The 21,542-nt window shown below is 41.0% G+C and overlaps 1 protein-coding gene across 1 annotated transcript in view; it reads right to left on the bottom strand.

Annotated features, from left to right (window-relative positions):
- LOC119649346 overlaps nucleotides 1-21,258 on the bottom strand; it is a 136,173-nt gene extending 114,915 nt beyond the window's left edge. The window contains exon 1 of the mRNA XM_038051454.1: nucleotides 21,227-21,258. The gene's annotated coding sequence lies outside the window, so the exon portion shown is untranslated. The remainder of the gene's footprint in view (nucleotides 1-21,226) is intronic.
- Nucleotides 21,259-21,542: the final 284 nt, after the last annotated feature.

The following is a 21,542-nucleotide window of genomic DNA, read 5'->3' as shown; positions in this document are numbered from 1 at the left end:
AACTGTCGAAACTTTTCATCAATTATTAACAGGGGTTGGAAAAGGGTTCGACATGAAAAGCATTTTCACCGTGAGGGAATGCAGATGTCAGCCGGAAATCGTTGCAGATAATACAAGTGTAATTTGCTCTTTGTACGAGTCAAAGGTTTAAATTTTCACGATTGTTTCCTTCAGAAGTTGAGTCTTGGAAAACAACTAGGCTCACTATCAAACAAGGAGATGAAAACAGAAAGGACACTCAGGAAGGATAAACTAACTAAATAACTATTTTTCGGAAATACACAAGTGCACATATATGCGGAAATACGTATAACCCCGTAGCTTGTATGAACATCCCGAAAATTTCGTTTCCTTTTTAATAAACTCTGCATCAACAGGATCACATCAGTGCTCAGGAAGCAGGTTTTCGACAACAAAGAGGGTGAAGTATTCATGTCGTGTTCACAGACGGACTTGTTCTTTTGAAAAACTTTGAAGCATATGCGAGTTAACTTAGTTGTCCAATTAAATTCCCAGACAAAGTTCCATTGAAATATCACGACAACTATTTCGTGTGCCATGGAAAGGCTAAACAATTACGATTGCTCGTTGTGATTTCACGGTTTTACATAAGAATTCGCAAACATGGAACGGAAATACAAAATAACCTTAGCAGATCCGGCCCTCAGGGCAAGCACAACGTTCTGTCTCCTCATTCACAATTGAGGGAACTTTGTTATGATGAGAACTGCGCGATTCATACAATTTCCATTAGCGTATCCTTATCCAACTTTTTCTTGATCAAATTTTCCTCCTACTTGTTCTTGCCTCGAACAAAAGCAGGACGATTGCATGTTGCGGAGTCTCTTCGTGCAATAGAGAAATTTATGTGCCTGGTCCTCCTAGCTCAGCTCTCTCCACCGTCAAACCATTTCGCGAACCTTAAATGTCTGTTTGCCCGGCAGCATAAAAATACAATTTTCTTTCTTTCCCGCGATTAGACTGTTTTTTCGTCAACCCTTCGCTTTTTCGACCAACCCTCACTGATTCTATTCCCCGAAGCAAGTCGCTGGTTTACTCGTTTACAATCACCATTAGGAAGCGGGGGAGCCATAACAATGCAGGAAGTCTTACTAATGGCACATTTAAGCAATGACATTACTTTTAAGGCTGAATGAACCCTTGAATCAGATCTTAAAGTTAATTTAGAAATCAATAAGGTAAGGATACGACGAATGCTATTTCCAAACGGGCATATGATTTGTACCCCCACCAACTTTTATTTGGTTAACAAAAATATACTGTCAAACGAAACCTCAAAAGCAGAGCGTACACCTGCATTTCCTTTTCCGGAATCAACTCCCTTGTGAAATTAAACAACGGATTTAGACCATACACTGCAGAACTAACGACAAACCAGATAATGGGGAAACAGCACAAACTAACTCGTTCGATTATTTGTGGAAACAAAAAACCAGAAAAATTGAAGTTAATGGGGAAAAAGTCATGGTCCAACGCTATATCCGAGACCGGTATCCCAGCTCAAACAATCGAAAGTTTTGATAATGGATAGTTTTGCTGGAGGGAAATGGATCACGGCCAATATAATCGACATCAGCTGCGGATTTTCACACTGGAAAGAAATGAGGACTAGTTTTTCATTTTACCCCATTAGGATCCTGCAGAACTATGAACTCTTGCCATAGCAATTAAGTTCGCGTAGTTTTCATGCTGTGAAGTAGAATAGTAAAGAGTTTGAAGTTTCGCTTGAATGAAACCGGCAAATCCCTTGCAAATTCAGCATGAGAGGCCAGGGGTTGAATCCGTGGTAATGTTTTCTATTAAATGTTTGCAAGTGCATATCCTTCTCCACTTTTATCGCTCCACTTTCCACTCGTCTACAAAGTAGTCTCATACTTGTCATTATAATGACGAATTGGTTCTCACAGTTTAAATATCATGAAATAATACCGTAAAACCAATATCCCCTTATTGTAAGATGACGTCAATAGATGCGACATACCAACACGTTTGTTAGCCTAATCAACGGAACTACAGCCAGTGTCTGGTCTCGTCCTCCTTCAATGTGCAACTCCTAAAATGCCGGTTTTGAGTTTAGGTACACCAAATATACATCCTTAGTAGCTGGCTGCTGTCCTGAACTACGCCATCACTTCATCTAGGGCAAGGTCTGCCACATCTTCCTTTTATGCGGCTGATAAAAGTCAGCTACCAAAAGGTAGCAAAAGTTCCAGACAGAAAGCGTGGATTTGTACCCCCGATAAAGTCTAAAACCTGGGAAACGCCTGCTGAAGCAACACCAACAGGTTTACTCCCAAATGCTATTTCAACTTCCATTTATTGCTGATAGTTCTTCATTAAAGAACAATTGCAAACGGCCTAAAAACAGGATAAACAGGTCCTCCAGATTGAGACGTGACAACCCTACCCGGGAAATCTACCGAACCCACAAACGAATTCTCTGATTGGGCTGATGAGACACACGTTTATTAAACCATTTGATAATGGCACAAGTTTGCCCAACAATTTTGTCAACTCATTGGATACTAACGCCTCATGTTCCACTAAATTAGCGATTAACTGCTAACCTGATATATCTTCTAATAGGCTTCAAGATTTAGACCTAAATTATATTATTCCATTCGATTATTACCGTTTAAATTGTCTAGTATTTTGAAAAGTTTTTTTGTGATACTGCTTGAAAAGGTTTGCTTCCAGATGATTCGCAAAACTCCTTTTCTACCCCTTTGGAAGAACCAACATTTTTTACAGTATTTTCATGCTATTTCTTGCAAGGGTCTTTCCCGCGATTCAGCACAATCACTGAATTCCCTCCCTGGTACAGTGCCAAAAATGTCACGATCTACTAATTCTACTAATGTTCCCGGAAACTTAGGAATTTGTTCGAGAAGACAATATAAGCAGCCTCCTCAGCAGGTCACGAATCAGAACATAGCCGCTCCACTTTTTGGCATAGTTCCTGTCGCCAACAAAGCTCCACTTCCCGCTGCTACTATATACCCCGGCACTTCATTCACCGATGCCAGTGGCCCCGGGCTAAAGGTGACGTCCCCACTTAAACCGCTCTTTATCTCCAGACTAGTGTTCGCAACTTCTACGGACGATGTACCGGAGTACATAACGAGCAAAGTGTGTTTACTTTCTCCTCTGTCCTGTGTCAAACTAACAAAAGGCAACAACATCGGCTGGGTGATTGCGTCTCTCAAGGTAGGGTTAAAGTTAAGGATAAGGTTCGCATATCCTCATCAGTTTGACATCCTCGGCAAACCTTCTTTCTGGCCTGAGGGTGTATTCATCAAGACACATAAGCGCCCAAATTCGCGAGTAAATTTCAGAACAACCCGCCTGCCTCACCGAGCAATGTACCTGAATCCATTCTTAATGTCCATCTGTTTTGTCACAATGTTAGTCGTTTAAGAACCAAGTTATCTGCGCTGATTCAGCAACACCATTCCATCTGTATCTCCGAAAGCTGCCTCGATCATGTCATATTAAACTCGGAGCCCCCCTAAAGGTACTCCACTTTCCGTTCTGACAGGGACCAGGATGCATCTCATAAGTCCACCGGCGGCGTCCTAATTGCAATAAAAGATACACTCCCCGCCGAACTCGTCTTCTCCTCCCCTGGATTTCTTCTTTTACTGTCAGATTCCCTTCCCTCCCTTTCTACCTTTGCGGAGATTATAACCTCCCAATGCTTCACTGGCATAATCATCCTAGACTTCCAGTTCCTTCCAATAAACTCTCCCACTCTTCTCTTCTACTTTCTTCCTTTATTAACATTTGCTCTGCCCTGAATTTCAATACCACCAAAAAGTCCTTGGGCCGCACTCCTGATTTCCTCCTTCCCAAGCGCCACTTCTCTTTATTTCCCTGCACATCCCCGTATGCCAAAACTGACGCTCACCACCTCACGCTAGAATTTGATGAGGAGTTCCTTCGTTCAAACTCCAAACCCGCGCGTAAATCTGATGATCAAACAAGCAAAATGAGCACAGTGAGGCCGGCCCATCTAAAGGAAGTTTGCTTTTCTTCGGCCGAGAACTTGGTAAAGATGGTAAAGGTTCTCAAATCACTATCTAGCGTGTCAATCCAACATTATTTCGGCCAAATTGCATATTCAGGCCCATCCTAATTCGCGTGCTGTCATCAGAGCAGATTAATCACTAGAAATAGCGTAAAATGCAATGTCGACGAGGTTAAGGGTTAATGTGGATCCCAATCTGAGATAAATGCATCAGCTAAGACTAAGCTCCATTTTTGATGGCTTTCACATGAAAGAATCGTCGATCGTTCTGGGTAGTGGGTAGCCACAATCGAAATGAAAACCTTTTCTCGAAATAGATAAGGCTGCATTGGAGATAGACACCAGCAACAAGTTCTCTGTCTAATGCATCGAACTCTTCCTATCTGCAATAATGGGCAAAGCAATGGAAGCCTTGATCTATTTATGTATCTAGGAAACATGGTTTGCGTCGACAGGGACACTGAAACTGGAAACTGGATGTTGCCTGACGCATTCACAGCGCTAGATCTGCTTCCATCACCTGCGTCATATCATCGGAATACGCCGGCTGACACTATTTCAAACGAAGAACTTGATCGGCGCAATATGTTCGGAAGGCGGAAGCGGCAGTGGATACGTCATATGTTAAGAAAGGGCGACAATTGGATTGGTTACTATGCTATGCAGCGGAATTCACTCTCCCAAGATGGCCGACGAAATTGATTTCCATCCAGCCAAGCCGCTAGCTCAACAGAAGAGACCTCAGAAATCAGCAGTTTATCGAATGGAAGCAACTTCAGCCATTTTCATTTCAAATAAAAGTACTTCCTAAAATTATTGCAAAGATCACCCGAAAAAGGTGTTGGAGTAATCGAATCTTTGATTAAAACTGAACGATTGTCCCTAAACTCATCTAGCTTCATGGTCTGCCATATTTCATGCATATAAAGCGATTCGGAATAAAGATGGTAATCACCAACAGCAGTGTGGAAGACGTCGTAACTTCATTTAGGGGTCGTTATGCATTGCCAACACATGGCGTGGCCGAAGGCTAGGATCCCTAGCCTGAATAGTAACTTCATAGGTCACGCTTTAACGTCATCTAAAGCAATTGTGGATCCATTAGTCTTCCAGCTCTATCTGATCCAATTGTATTTTTTGGCTTAGTTTCTTTCCAAGTTGGTGTCCGGTGCATGACACCTTTTCGCGGAGTCTCCTTTAGATGAAATCAGATCGATTCTCGCTCAAATCTCCAAACGGAGACACGTGAAAGTTTATGAATAATGCTAGAGGGGCGGAAGTATTCAGAGCCTCTCGCCCTATTTCTGTCAGCTCCAATAGAGCTGCAGTTAGGTGCTGTTTGGCCGGTAGGGTTTTCTTTTCATTTTTTCATATTTTGATGATGACTGTATTCAATCCAGGTGATCATTTTGGTTTCTCCCTCTCAGTCAAAGCTATCTGTCAAAAACGCTAACCAGATCCATATATAAATTGAATAACGTCCCTTTTTCAGTGGAAATAATATGCAATGATCCGCCAATCTCAAGATCCTGGAGTTGTAGATATTAGTAGATAGTATGCTGGTCCCAAGCCCAGGTAAAGGAGGAGGGTTTGAGACAACGTACTCTGTACTATCCTTAGTAAAACAAAAATAAAATGCTGAGATCAGGGAAAGAGATAAATAGAGTATAGTTGGAGTTATTCTACTATGCTAAATCCTACCTGATTTCTCTTGGTGACAGGCCCCGCGGCAGGTCGACCAAGAAAATGCATAGAATGTCGTTACAAACACGATGATCGGATTGAGTCACAAGCCTCGGAGAAATGCTAGGGCGTCCACCTCAGTCGACGCGGCAGGGCGGGCCCCGGTCCTGTCGAGAAATGGGCAAGGGTTCTTGACGCATGGACGGCGTCAGGACGTAAGCAAGTTAGTCCGCATACAACGAACAAAACAAATACGTGTCTGCACGCTAAATGTTGGTACCCTAACTGGAAAGACGGAGGAACTCGCAAGAGCCCTTCGGAAAAGGCGCATTGATATTTGCGCTCTGCAAGAAACCCGGTGGTCTGGTGCCAAAAGCTGAAACATTGAACGCGAACGCAGTAAAAATGGCTACAAACTTCTCTATTTTGGTAACCCACACACTCAATATGGTGTTGGCATTGCCATCTCAGAGGGTTTCCGTGATGCCATTAAAGAAGTCGAACGATTTGATGATCGGCTGATGAAGCTCACGATTATGTCAGCTGATCGCACTATTCACTTCTTCACCGCGTATGCATCACAGACAGGTCGACCTGATGCCGAGAAAGACGCCTTTTGGCAACTTCTTTGCTTACCAACCGTCGAGCCGCAACGGATAGATGACGAGAATACTTCGAGCAGATTTCAACTGAAGAATTTGCTCATCCTCCTCTTCCACAACCATTGCCGACATTTGGACCAGTTCCACCAGTCAGCGTAACTGAAGTGGAGGAGGCAATGAAACAAATGAAATCGGGGAAGGCAACAGGACCTGACGACATCGCATCTGAGCTCTGGAAAGCGAAGAGCTGGGACCCAACACTGTGGCTCAGTGAATTCTTTAACCGGGTTATTCAGGAAGGAAAAACACCATCTGACTGGCAAGAAAGTACCACTGTTCCAATATGGAAAAAGAAAGGTAGCCCAGCAGAATGTTCAAATTACCGTCCGATCCGGTTACTTTCCCATACCATGAAGATTTCTGAACGCATTCTTGACAACCGTATTCGCGAAATCGTTGAAATAACTGTGAATCAAGCCGGATTTGTCAAGAACTGCGGAACTACTCACGCAACACACGCTGCGCAGTTACTCATGGAGAAACACCGTGAGAAGCATCGCCCTCTTTACATTGCATTTCTGGATCTAGAGAAAGCGTTTGACCGTGTACCACACGAACTCATCTGGTATGCTTTACGACAACACTTAGTGCGCTGGGTTCATTTGCTCTACCACGATCCGAAAAGTAAAGTTCGAAGTATGGCGGGTGTATCAAAACCGCTTCGTGTCTCTGTTGGTGTTCATCAAGGAAGCGCCCTCTCACCACTCCTCTTTGTCCTTGTTATGGACACCGTCACACGGGATATCCAACGTCCAGCGCCCTACACACTGCTTTATGCAGATGATGTTTTCCTAGCATCTGATAGCAAAAATGATCTCGAGCAACTTGTTCAAAAATGGAATGATCGCCTCATGCAGCACGGTCTCAGATTGAATTTAAACAAAACTGAATTTTTGACGACCGATCCCCATAAAACAGGCACAATCACTGTCAGCGGCAGTGATCTGTCCAGAACTGAGCGATTTAAATATCTCGGGTCAACGCTATCAGCCAATGGAGAACTGCGCTATGAAGTTGCTTCACGCATTAACGCAACCTGGATGAAGTGGCGTTCCACAACTGGTGTCCTTTGTGGTCGACGTATCAACGAACGTCTCAAATCTAAAATTTACCGCAATATCGTCCGTCCAGTCGCTCTCTATGGTTCTGAGTGTTGGCCGACCATAAAAGACAATGAACGGCGTCTTGCGGTAATAGAGACGAAGATGCTACGTTGGACTAGTGGCGTCACACGTTTAGATCACATCCGATATGAGGATATCCGCGATCGTTATGAGGTTGCACCGATCGTGGAAAAGTTGCGAGAGAGGTCTTCAATGGTATGATCACGCAATTCGTGCAAACGAGAATCCACTTGCCAAGATTGGTCTGAACATCGAAGTCGATGGTAAACGACCAAAAGGCAGACCTAAACAACGGTAGCTTGATACGCTGGATGGGGATTTGAAAGCCTCGAGATTGCACTCAGATCAGGCATTCGATAGAGCCAAATGGCGAAGTCGATCACGACGAGCCGACCCCGCTTGTCAACGGGACAAAGGCTGAAGAAAAAGAAGAAGAAGCTCAGATACACTAAAATAACAAAAAAAAAAAATTGAAAATCTTATGGGGTAACAAAAAGTACCGAGAATTTATAAATAAATCGAAAACGACATAGTTTCCAGGCAAATAAATTATTTTATCTACTTAAAAATAATATCTATCCAAGAGATTCAACTCCCAGCAAGTTCTGAGAAACTTTATGGAGACGGAAAAATCTTGCACTCGTTCGATGGCGCCGGGAGTTGCGTGAGGCAAATTCCACGCATAAGGGCTGCTGGTAGTGCCGTGTATATGATGCAGTGTATTGGTGTGCGCTCACGTGGTTGCGAGCACATGGCTGCGAATTACTGCGAATACGTTGCAGTATCTGTCATAACAATAGCTGCACATCTGTTTATGGCTTACCACATCCCAAAGGGAACCAAAAGCAGAGCTTCCTTCAAGATTCGTTTCAGATTTATGGTAATAGATCTTGATGGAATCACTAAGTGAATGATGCTTCAAAATTCCTCTATGGGAAGCTTGGTGGAAGCAAACACGCGCAACATTATCGGCAACAGATCCATGTTTGCTCTCTTGACAAATGAGGAGGAAATAAGTAGAAGCATCCGTTTCTTGCTGGGATAAGATAAAGGAATCCATATAAGAACACCATCTAGGCAACATCGACACATCAGCACACCAAGCCCAATTACCTACCTCGTCCCTACCCGAAAGATGCACAATGACATTCCTTGCCCCATCGCCGCTGAAGTTGCTCCTCCTGTGTGTAGCTTTCTTGCATCCATCTAAAGCAATACACATGTGTCTGTGTTTCACACACTCGCCCATGCACCGCTGGTAGGCCACCTATGGGATGGCCTTTTCCTTTCTCCATGTCAAACTCATGGACGGCACGCCATCAATAATTATTTGCTTCAAATTCTCTATCAATCTGGTATGACGATTTTCGAGCACCATTTCTTTTTCGACAGTGTTTGGGTGGACTGGCATCCGGAATAAGGCAAATCCTCTACCACTGTACTCTTAAAGTCTTAATACTGCTCGTCTGTCCGACTTTTCGACATGACAGACTCCACAAGGCTTTTTCCAATATGTTCAATGCAACGGGACAGAAAGTTTCGTTAGCAACACAGAATTTCAAAGAAACTCGCAAAACTCGACAAAAGGGAAAAAGTTGACTGACGAAAACAGACGCCAGACAGATACAATGCTGTGTTGGTGCTGAAATGTTGGCACGTATTTCAGTTAAGATGGTACCAACTTAATAGAACCCAAAATAGCCGATTCTACCATGAGCAGTTCATTAAAATTAAAAAGTCCTGGTACCTTTTGATCAAAGGGTGCATTTAACAAACAATTTTTATTGAAGGCCATACATCACTTTTCTCTTCAAAATTCTTCCAATACCGCGATTGTACAGAGGAAGGAACATCGCATATATCATTGCCTTTCACCCCTTGGTGGGGTAAAACACGTAAACCACACCTACGTGCCATCGTTCCTAGTTATCTGAAATGCGCTTCAGTTCCCTCCGCGACTGCCTGAGACGCTGGCACTCCTCTTCTACTGTTCTGCGCCTAGGGCCCTTGGGGAAACCCACTCGTCGGTCATCTTCGGGGAGTGGATTCCACTGCATTGCATAGCCCGCAATGTAATTGTCGCTCTTCCTTAATGTGTGACCTATCCACTGCCGCTTCCGTCTTCCTAGCACATTGCATACGAGTGCCAAGCCTGTGGGCCGAATATCATGGCTTCCAAAAGATCCTAACCACAAACCTAATTGACAGCGCGACAAAAGTGTCAATTGAGTAATACATGATTTCTTGTAATGGTTAGCTAATATCAATAATTCCCTTAAATCTTAGAGATACGAACTGAGAATGTATTGAGCAAGTGACAAGCCATTGAAAAACAATAGGAAGTTCTCTAATTAGATACGCTGCCTTTCTTATTCCCACTCCCAATTGAAATATATTCTGTTATTGTCCACAATAAACTGCTTACAAAAATAATGAATCTATAAGACCTCTCAATAGAATAAAGCATAAAAGATAAATTTATTTTCGCTTCTGAATTGAATCAAAAAGAAAAACACCACCCACTTGAATTTATCTCTCCATTTATCATAAACTGGGCGCCTTCGTTCAAAAAATGTCAACTTCAGATTACTTTGTAAAGTAACAAGCATTTTTACGCGGACTAACCGTTACATCACGACCATTCCCACCGACATTTCGATAAATTGCGATATTGACAAGCGAGCATGAAGACAGATACATTCGCTGTATCTAAAGAATTCCGGTAGAATAAGGTTCTTGCCTGTGAGCGCAATATTGCTGACGATAGGCAGACGAAAAGGTTAAACGACTTTGCAACTAAGGAGTGGAAAAATCGTCTGACACTCTAATCACATTTGCAACATTAACGTAATTCAATTTCAGATATTTATGGATAGAACATTCATCAAGTATTCAATATGAACGATGATTCTGTGAAGTGGAAAAGGTAATTTTATGCAACAGATTTGGTTCAGAGGAAAAAAAAAGTGAAATTATTGGTTGGGGGTAAGGTAAGTCTGCGGATAAGGATGGAAGACAGGAAAACCCATCATTTTCATAATTTTTGGATTAATACAATCAAAATCTTATTCAAAATTTTTACACTGTTTATGACAATAAAGTTCCAAAAAAGAATCCATAAAATGTTCCTCGAAAATAAGACCAGTCCAGCCATTTGTTCTTGTCCAGTTTCAAGTTACCAAGCCAATAAGATATTGCGCCACCTCCGGCCAATTTCAACCCGCTAGTGCCCTTCCGTTTGTGGAAATTCGGATAATTCAGTTGCATCCAGGGACGTTTTTCTGATGTGGGCGATTGCTTATTATAAAGCTTGCCAAAGTGCTCTTTTTCTGCTAGAAATGATTTCAAAAAGAGCTATCGAAGTGACAATTCCCTTCTTAACGTTATTTTTTCGCTCCGGAGACGATTTATTTAGATTGAAGATTTTTCTTGTTTCAACGGTTTTTAACGCTCGAGGAATCTAGGAAAGATGCGTAGGATGCGGTTTTGAATACTTCTGAATACTTTGAAAGCATCCCCAAGTAAAATCTATAAGATTGATATATAAACTCAGTGCAGATACTATCGTATCTATCATTTTATGGAGCCGTGTATATTATGTTTTTTTTTTAATAAAAAAGATTTTATTTTAGGATGACAACTTCACTTTTTCTGAAACTTTTTTCAAACTCAGATTTGAGTGACACTTGAGACTTCAGTTAGTTCCTATATGGTTGGAAATTATTTCTTTTTCCCGAAATTGTTTTGAATAAAGGATGGAAACCATAGAAATCTATCCAATCTAACAATGCGACATTTACTTTATTTTAAAAATAACTTCATAGGAACAGTATAAAAACCATAAATCACGAATGCCCTGAATAGAAAACCCAAGACTTGCGGAAGTCAACATTGAACTCAGTTTTCTGCTTGACGTTGCTAATTTGCGCAAAATCAATTTGTCAGCTTCGGTTTTTGTTGAATAAAGTATGTTAGAAGATGACGTTCCCTGGATTAATTCTATTATGTGCAAGCCGTTAAATGCCAATGTCAATGACGGATTAGATACTTTGTAAGTTATTTAGAGTTTATAAATGATGATTGACGCTATGAATAAAGATGGCATTGTATGTATTATAGTAGATACTTGATATAAAGTCTTTGATTTAGATAATAGTTGCTTTGTTGCTGATGACATAAGAACTTGTAGCTTACTAGATATATTACCATCTGAAGGGAGTTAGATATATTGAATATTCTATTATTAGCTCAGGAATGTATCTACAATAGATGAGAATTGCTTGGAGATACAGTCAAGGGGATATTTTTCGTAAGTGGCAAACTATTCACAAATTGATTTGCTAATTGAGATTTAAGGTGGAAGTAGCACCTAATGAAGCATTCTTTACTATATGTGGCACCATGTCATGTTAATCATATTTTCTTGTTTTGAACCGTTAGTAAAACTCATTAAATTGAATGCTATATATTTTTTCTTCCATCATATATCCATAAAAATGAACATCATTGAAACTTGAAAAAACTTTGCAATCCTATCGTCCCGGAAACCCTAGAATCACGTTTAATACTTATTACGTTATATGAATTGGAAATCAAAATGAACATCGACTTTATATATTTTTCTAACTACATGCCATCGGATGCATTTTACCTAACGACTCGATACAAGCAATTGCAATTTTTGTTAAGACGTTAGCCATCCAACTGACCCAGAGAGAGAGTTTCTTTGGGGTTTCGATCGGTGATGAAGGTGAGAAAGATTCCATTGATCAAGTGTTTCGGTTATATCCATGGACCGTTAGCGGTTCCCATGGCTTGGTCAGATCCGGTTCTAAAGATTAGAGAAACTGCGTTTATAACACTCACTTGAAAATTCTTCTAGATATGCCACCGGTGCCTTGCGCAAAAAACCAGGTGTTCATGAAGTTGTTAAGGATCTTAATCCAGAAACACTGATATACGAAGAAGTTTCAAGTTCATCAATGAGCTAGGGGGTTGAAGAATAGCATATGTCGCAGAGAGGGCTAGCAGATTCAACAATGTAATCCTCGACAAATATCTAAATTCTAGGTATACAACTATGAAATATGTATTTAATAAAACAGACGGACAACCAATGCAGTGGGTATTAGACCCATCGGCATGAATCAAGCGGGCATTCGTGTTAAACTGAAAAAGTGTTTGAATTGTGTTGCGTGGTTGTTCTTAATATGTCTCATTTTGTGCCATATAAGGAGTATTCGGTGGCTTTACAAGTTTTTAGTTTTCAATTGGGAAAAATTCCTGCTGAACGGCACAAATTACTTTGAAAGGAGTGGAATCTCATTCGAATCTTTCTAAATTAATTTGCTCAAATAATGCATTTCATAATGCGCAATTATCCTAATGTTCGCTGGAGATTGCACATTATTGAATGCATTCGAGCGAATTAATCTTGACAAAGGGCAATGATTTGCCGCGTCCGTAGGCGCACGCGCATATTGCTGCAACATGAACTCTCGGAGTTCAACAGAGTTCAAGGCGAGCGTAGCGGCATGGGGACCGGTTCTTCGTGGAACAGCTGTGCAACGGCAGGTGAGACGAGGAAAAGGTTTGGATTGCCACCTGAGACGGCAGGGAACGACCGAGGAATTTCGCTGGAGAATCTGGTGGTATCGGGCAGCCCCTGTCCTGACTCTTCAAGCCGATCTTTCCCACATCGACACAGCGAGGAGTGTAAAGGGATACGTTGGAGCAGAGCAAGTTGCTGATTGTTTTAAAGGCGTCGATTTAGTTGTTATCCCAGCGGGCGTGCCTGGAATGACCCGAGATGATTTGTTCAACAACAATGCTGATATCGTTCGCGATTTGACTTCTGCCAATACGGACAATTGTCCAAAGGCTTTAATTACAATTATTACAAATCCTGTGAACTCGTGGGTACCAATTGCCGCAGAAGTTCTAAAATCCAAAGGAAAGTACTATCCAAGTCGCCTTTTCGGTGTTTCAATTTTGGATACTGTCCGTGCTCGTAAATTCATTTCTGATTCATGTAAAGTTCATGTGAATACCGTGGGCATTCTGGTGTTACAATTATTCCGGTGATATCACAATGCAAACCAAGTGGAAAGTGTTTTCCCAGCCCGATCTTGAGAAAGTACCAGTCCGCATCCAAGAAGCTGACACAGCAGGTATGAAGACTAAGGCTGGAGTGATTTTGATCTGTGCCCGTTCCGCGGAACAGCGAGTGATTTTGAAAATTGATTTGCGTTCGGTTTGGAGTGTTAAGAGTTTGATAGTGCAAGAAGCGTTGTTCATTGCTAACCGTAAACAACGCGACGCATCGAAAACCAGCCCTGGAAGAAATCACGAACTCTCAAAGTGATTTTGAAAGGAAAATTCGGTCGAGTTTGGTATCTCGAAAAAAATGAAGTAGTAGATTATGTAATTATGCAATTCGTATTTTAATGGTTTAAATATTTTTATCCACAAACAGAAACAGGACAATCATAAATACACGCCACGCCGAGCTCGGAATGAATCATCGTGTAAGTGTTATCGATCAACGTGTATTTATTATGGATGTCATTTCTTTTCTTTTTTTTTCTTTGATTTAATTTAATTTTTCTTTTCGTTTATATATTTCTACTTTTCAATTTTCTTTTACTTTTATATATTTTTTTTTTGTTTGGAACGAAGTATATATCAAGAATTGTGAATATTTTTTTCTTTTGATTTGAGGATTTCGTCCCTCTCACTTCCTCCAGGGCCCCGCAAAACCTCATTAGGAACATCCTCTGAAATACTACCCTGAGGATATCAAGGATGGCAGGGAACCTCAGAGGCCGCGCCTCAATAATTATCTGAGGCAAAAGAAGCTATGATCAGGATTGTGATCCGTCGTGGATCTCGGCTCCGGAGACTTACGGGCCCACGCGCGCGGTAGAGCTGTTTTTTAAGGTTTTGTGTGAAAAAAAACCTTATTAGAATCGATTCGATGTCTGTCTGTCCGTCTGTCTGTCTGTCTGTCTGTCTGTCTGTCTGTCTGTCTGTCCGTCTGTCTGTCTGTCTGTCTGTCTGTCTGTCACAGCCGATTTATTCGGAAACGGCTGAACCGATTGTCATGAAAATTGGTAGAAGTATGTGATCTGCCGTTCCCTTTACATGCAGCAACTGACGCCATTTTGTGTTAAGTTTAAGGGGGGCTCCCCATACATGTGAAAGGAGGGTGCAAAATTTTTTTTCATAAAATGTGGCCATGTGGGGTATCAAATGAAAGGTCTCAATTAGTACTTTTCGAATCTGGTTCAATATTTGATATTTGGTGAAACCTAGGGGAGTGAGGGCTCAAAGTATGACCCCCAAAAAGTGTAACAGGTCTCGTTCTCAGAACCTATCCAACCGAAAAATCTGAAAAAAATCTCAATAGCGCATCTCTACGAAATCTAGGCCTCAAAATATATCCGGTTCCGATATCTGCACAAATAAAGTTAATAATAGTATATTTCCACATTTTAGAAATTTACCTGGCACCCCCCTTATGTTCATCCCAGAAGTACAAAATTTGGCATGTGTATAACAAAGAACATAATGCATAATTTGGTCAAGTTTGAAGAAAATCCAACTATTATTAACAAAGTTATATGGGGTAAAACTTTACAATTTTTTGTGAATTTCGTGCACTCTACAACCTGCATGACGTCATCATCACATATCAATTCGTCAATACCACAATGAAGTAAGTTCGTATGAATTGGGTGGAAAAGAATTATTTTGTTTTAGTTCTTTAATCATTTGTATATGAATATCAATTATTCCAACGAGACATGTGTGTATGTAGGTATATAGTATATGCGTGCTAATGAACTTTGCGGGTAGAGCCTAATTCAGATAGATATAAGAAGTAAATCGGAAATATGGGTACGATCAATTTATATACCTGCCTATATGTGTACAGTATTCGAAAATAGGCAGTTTGTTTGTTTAGGGTGAACGTAACATCTACGGCTGTAATATGTACGTATGTCTCGTAATTTTGTAGCTGTATACGGGTAGAAAAATGTGCGTTGAAATTTCTTAGATAAGATGAACACAAAACCTTTATACCCGAAGCACGAGCTTCCGGTATTCCGACTTGTTTTATTTTCCAGTGTTAGCTCGCATTCTGGTTTTCATCGTTAGGCCGTCGTGAATTTCTTTGTTTGTAGTCTATTTTGAAATCCGGTGCAGACCCACGCATCGGTAGAGCTACGTTAATTTTGTATTAATGACACGTGAGGGATCAAAGCGCTCAAAGGACCCCCGCCTCCACATTCCCGAGCCTGGCTAGCACAGAGGCGTGCAAGAACGTGCCAACCGAACACTTTGATGGAGCTTCAATCTTTGAAGACGGATCTTCGCGGTCAACTTCGCCAACTTTTTTAGGTTTCTGGGATAGCTTTTCCCTCTAGGTCATTTCTCGGCCAATTAGAATGATCGTCTGATTCTCCTATTTCCCATAAGTTCATTACAAGTTTACGGTACGCATGCATCATCGCAAGACACTTGCGGATGATGTTGTAGTTTCTTTAAAAGTGATCATTTTGAGGAGGACCGCGGAAAACTTCAAAAAGAAGGAGAATGTGAAATCGCAGGAATCATTAGATAAAAATTCTTCACAAACACAAAAGCAACTCGGAGAACTATCAAGCGTAAGTCAACAAATTGTTTCCGAAAGCGGAGAAAGTTCAGCTGGGGACACTATGAGAGGAAGGAAGAGATGGAGAGGCAAAAAACGCATGTGAAATTTTACTCACACGATACAAAGAAAGTCGTTTTTGCATCAAATCTTTACTGATGATGAAAAGTGGATTCTTTTTGGATCACCCAAGTGAAAAAAGTCATAGACGTCATAGATAAACAAAGGCCCCCATCTACATTGACGAGAAGACTGAATCGTTTCGGCAGTAAGACGATGCACTGGGTTCAATCAGATCGGAAGAGGGTGGTTTAATATGACTTGTTAAGGCTAAGCGTAACGGTTCACACAAGCACCTAGCAACAATAATTGAGTTATTGGAATCGTTCACTGCTTGGAAATAGGACCAGAATATCACACTAGCACAAACCATTTTTCCTTCATAACAATGCTCCATTACATATGGCAGAACTGATTTGTGACACTTTGGAAGCACTCAGCTGGGAAGTTCTACCAAATGCCACTTCCTGACCAGACTTGGCTCCTTCCGATTAGAACTTGCTTCCAACGGTGGATTAAGCATTTGGTGAGCAGCGCTTTGGCCCGTCGTAAGATATGAAAAACTGAGTCAGTGAATGGTTCGCGATGAAAGGAGAGGATTTTCCTAGTGTGGTATCTACCGATTGCCCGATAGAAGCGTAAAATATGTAATTGGCAAGGAAAGGTCATTTAAATCAATAAACGGCAGCGAGACGTTGAAGAACAAAAAACCTGGGCTTTAAAATGTTAGTAACGAGGAGAATCTTAGGTCCAAGGAGGGTAAGCGCCCGGATAGCGAATGAGATACGGGAGTGAGGTACATATTATGCGACGAATCAGAGGCTGCGATTTGCATTAAGATCCGAAAGTTGAAATGAGCAAGCCATTAAAAGCGTATGGAAGTCAGAAAATTTTCACACCACTACCCAAAGGCAAGCTGGAAGGAAACGACCACCTGGGAAACCCCGACAGATAGGAGGACTCAGTGGACAACGCAAGTTACAAGCTGTTTGGTTCAGAAATCAGCAGTCGTGGTTGCTCGAGCGAAGACTTATGGAGACCGAGCACTGACATCAGACTGTAACGTCATAGAAGAGGAAGAAAGAACTATGCGTGTGTAAGGTTTACTGATGAATTCGACCCAGAACCATTTCATCTGGTTAGTTACAAAAGATTGATCGGTTCGACTGATCAAATCTAATGAGCGAATTTCGCAAGGATCTTTAGCAAGCGGCGGCAGCGTTGATTTTTCAACCGGGAGAAAGTCCTTATTGTTATTGCTAGCAGCTTGAATTGAAAGCTCACAAAAGAAGTATATGGCATTCGGTGTGAGGAATGTAGCTATAATAGTTACCGCGGACGGAACCGAAATGCAGCTGAGAGCAGCTAAGCTAAGCAAAGGTTGCTAAGGGCACCTAAACTCGAACCGAAATAAATCTAGCCGGACCAACATTTTAGAATTTTTTGTCCAGATACCTCTAGTGGAGCTGAACATGGTTAAGCAGTATGTGCAACCCCAAGTGCGCGGTCGTGTTGGATTTTTTTTATTTGCTATTTTTAGCTTGGCCTTCGTTCCCGTTTCTACTTCATTTGATATTCCCAATTTGCATTTCCAGTTTTAGTGTGGCCCCAACCACTGTGTCGAGGATACGTGAAATTTTGTTGATTGCGTGAGAAAGATTGAAATGTTAGACCCGCATTACCGAGCCTGGCTGGTAAAAAGACGTGAAAGTGCGTATTGGCGGGATACTTCAATAGACCAGGAAGGATCAGGAAGAATTTTGTCATTTTCTTTAGGACTTGGGGCGCTTAATCGTCGTGGTTGATCTTGATTAAGCCGAATGGTCATCCTTGAGTAATGATTTTGTAGCGAGACATGTGAATTAATAGTTCATCCTCACTTTGTTCGCGGATTCCAAACAAGGAAGGCTGAATTCCTTTTCTTTTGACTTGTTGTCTTGTGCTCTGAAATAGCTAGCAACTCCGGTGATCCTAATACACTGCGTGCCGGACCGGACCAACCATGAGTTCTGTGATGGTGCTTTTGTGGGCTGAAATATTTAGGGAACCACAAATCCTGCACCTGCCTTTGAAAGTTGGTTGCTTCATTCTCCATTTTTAGTTACCATTTAATTTTTGGCCAATCTGGTAAATATTTTCTACGTTTTCATACAATTATTTTAGCCAGTTTTATCGTTCATCTCAATTATTTTGCAATTTCACCATTTATAATTGCCATGACCTTTGGCTTGTTAAGGGACAAACTGACGCAAGAATGCATTTAATAAGATGCAATATTCCTTCCTTTCCTCCCGTGGAGGAAAATGGAGTAATTTTATTTATATCACAAAAACCCAAATAACTCGTCGCTTTCCCCTAACTCCAGGAATTTATTTTCAATTGAGCAATTCCAAATTTTATTTTAACTTCTCAAATTTAGCAAGCCAATATTAAAAGAATTGCGACGAATGGGAAGCAGCAGGTTGAGCCATGACACATCATCATGAGGCTCGTGGGAAGCAGCGCTAAGCCGCGGCCATCCTCGCAAATGCAGCTTATCCTAAAGAAGGTCTTCTTACACGGCAAGCCTTGTTAGAAGACCGTGCGATGTGACGCCAGAGTCGCCGTCGGTCTCGTATTTTGAAACTTGATTGATGTCTAGTTTGTTTGTCAAAGAGTTGCTGGACGAGGAACAGTGCTCATTCATTCTGAAAAACCTTCAGATGTTGAATCGATTCCCAGTTCCTGTGTCGCTGTCGCTGGCCTCCCCTGAAATCCTCAACCGATTCAACTCGTAGTGGCGTGATGTCCGCTGACAAAACATCAACGGGGTCATTGCCTACACACAACTTCATTTTTAGAGTGGAACCCTTGACACCATTCAACTCTACAACAGAATTTCCCTTTATTGCTAGACTAGTGGACTAGTACGGGGAATACTGAAAAACCAACCCGGACATTCACTGGCCGCTCTCGGGAGTCAATTTCACGATCGGCTGCCAGATATTGATTTCTGACCCAAAACGAACGCGAGACCGTCGCGGATTTTTACCGTCACATCCGATGTCTAGTGTCAAGACCTCAGCAATCGCCCAAGGAGGCTGAACTGGTTGAGACCCTGCGACGTAGTTTGCGGCCCGAAATCATGCAGGGAATCTTCCCCATTCACATAGGTACAATTCGTAAGGTACGTGGATGGATCGAAAAATTTGAAAACCAGCAAGACGGCTTGGCCGTACGCCAGACGATAAAATTTCAATGTCCAAAGCATCACTTGTCGGAAGTGCACATGGACAACTTCCCACCAAATGGCCAACCAGGATCTCTATGGCATTCAGGAAGCGGGGGCTGCTGGAACGGCGGTGGGCTGGGACACCAGTAACAAGATTGCGTGGGGGAGTTACGTCGTTTTTGCTACGGTTGTCGAACTCCTAACATCATGAAGCCCGGTGGCCTAGCTGCGCACTCCCAGAAAAACTGGAGAACTCATTCGAAGGGGGCCGCGAAACCCAATTGCCACCACAACCTTAAACGTCCCAACATCCAGTCTGCTCCACGTGTTGAAGCCCTCCGACCGAGTTATTATAACTTACCCGGATTTAACCTCATCACCTACCATTTCCAAAAATATGGGAATCCTCATTCATTAAAGTGGTCCTGATATGATATATTCACTTCTGTACTTATTTGCAAGAGGCTGGACACCAGCAACCTAAATTTTTCTTTATCATTTAAGTATTTAAATATTCGAACTAACCTTTCATAGACCTCATCAGCATTGGTTTCGGTTGATAAGTCAAATTACAGCTTGAAAGACAATAAACCCTGAATCCAATGACTAATCACAATTAACATTGAGCGTTTCAATTATAACATCGTCTGTAGATATGCATTCATTGGTACTTGTTCCATTCATCGAAACTAATTTGAGATTTTATCAAGGTTTAACAAATTACTGAGCGGATTAAAATTTCAGTAGGCATCCGTCGGAAATCATAACGAATTATAAAAAAAATCTTTGGTTATGAAATGCTTGAAAAAAATACTAAGCAGTGACTGACTTCAAGAGTAACCAAAAATCTTAATCTTGGCGTTGATATGAAAATGATTGATTTGTAATCTTTTTAATTCTTTTTGTACAAAATTAGATTCAAATGGTGCTCATCGTTAAATGAAATGTTTATGGTATTTCCATCACTGATGAGCATCAAATATCAAAATATCTTGCAGCGCTAGTAACATCAAAATTCAAAATTCCAGGTGTTTCCTATTATTATAATTTTTCAGAAAATTTAGTAAAAGTAGAAAATTATGTTAACTTTAATTCTGTTCCTATTAGCTCGTATTTTTCTGAGAATTGGTGGAAATCTCAAACTATATGTCTTCAAATCTGAGAATTGCAACTGATGTAAACGAGATAAATCATCAGATAAATATATATAACCATTTGCTTGAAGCTCACTGTATCCTCCTATCTATTTGACTATAATTTCTTCTAATATACATATATATGACATTTCTATCTAGATATTATTTTCTTTTTTACCATTCTTCCAACAACTGAAACCGCTTCGTTTGCAATAGGAAAAGAAGTAGAAATGATAGTGGTTAACCTTGTTAAGTAGAAAGAAGTCAAACGCCGTTTATAGTGTGGTCATTAAATACAAAAAAAAAGATAGTTGCTAGCACGAACACAAACAATAGGATAGTGGAAAAAACGAAAATGCTGTTCGCACTGACAATTATCGCCTTTGCTGCTAATTAATTGTAGTCTATTAAGTTGCAGGCATTTATGATCTAGTTCAAATAATTGAATAAAGAAAATTAGAATAATATGGAATTAGCTCATAATACATAGAAAAACACGATTTTAGTTTTCTTGACGGTTCTGCTTAGTCAGCTCAGTGATTTCAGTAATTTCAGTAATTTGAGAATTAGTAAAGTATGAAGAGTGTTGATGGAAAAGGCATCATACATCAAGAAACATGTGCCAAGGGAAATCACAGTGACTTACCTAGTAGTTTTCAACGTGTTCAGATCTGAAAAAAGTAAAATTAAAATTAGTCACAAAGAAGTCATAACACGGCCTAATAAACTAAGCCAGTGTTCATATATTATAATTGATAAAGAAAAAACAATAACGAACGAGGAACTTTAAATGACATTTTTAGTAAAAATTTATTACCATCATCATCATAAACTACGCAAAAATCAGTGTCCAGTCTAAATGTACCGAAACGTCAATAACGCCTCGGATAGGAACTGACTTCAAGACAGCGACCTTTGGCTACCTAAAAGGGGTTATGATTAGCTGAAATGTGCGTACACTT

This window comes from Hermetia illucens, chromosome 2 (assembly GCF_905115235.1).
Source record: "Hermetia illucens chromosome 2, iHerIll2.2.curated.20191125, whole genome shotgun sequence".
NCBI lineage: Eukaryota > Metazoa > Arthropoda > Insecta > Diptera > Stratiomyidae > Hermetia > Hermetia illucens.
Note: the sequence above shows the minus strand (reverse complement) of the source record. Positions and strands in the feature narration are given on the sequence as shown.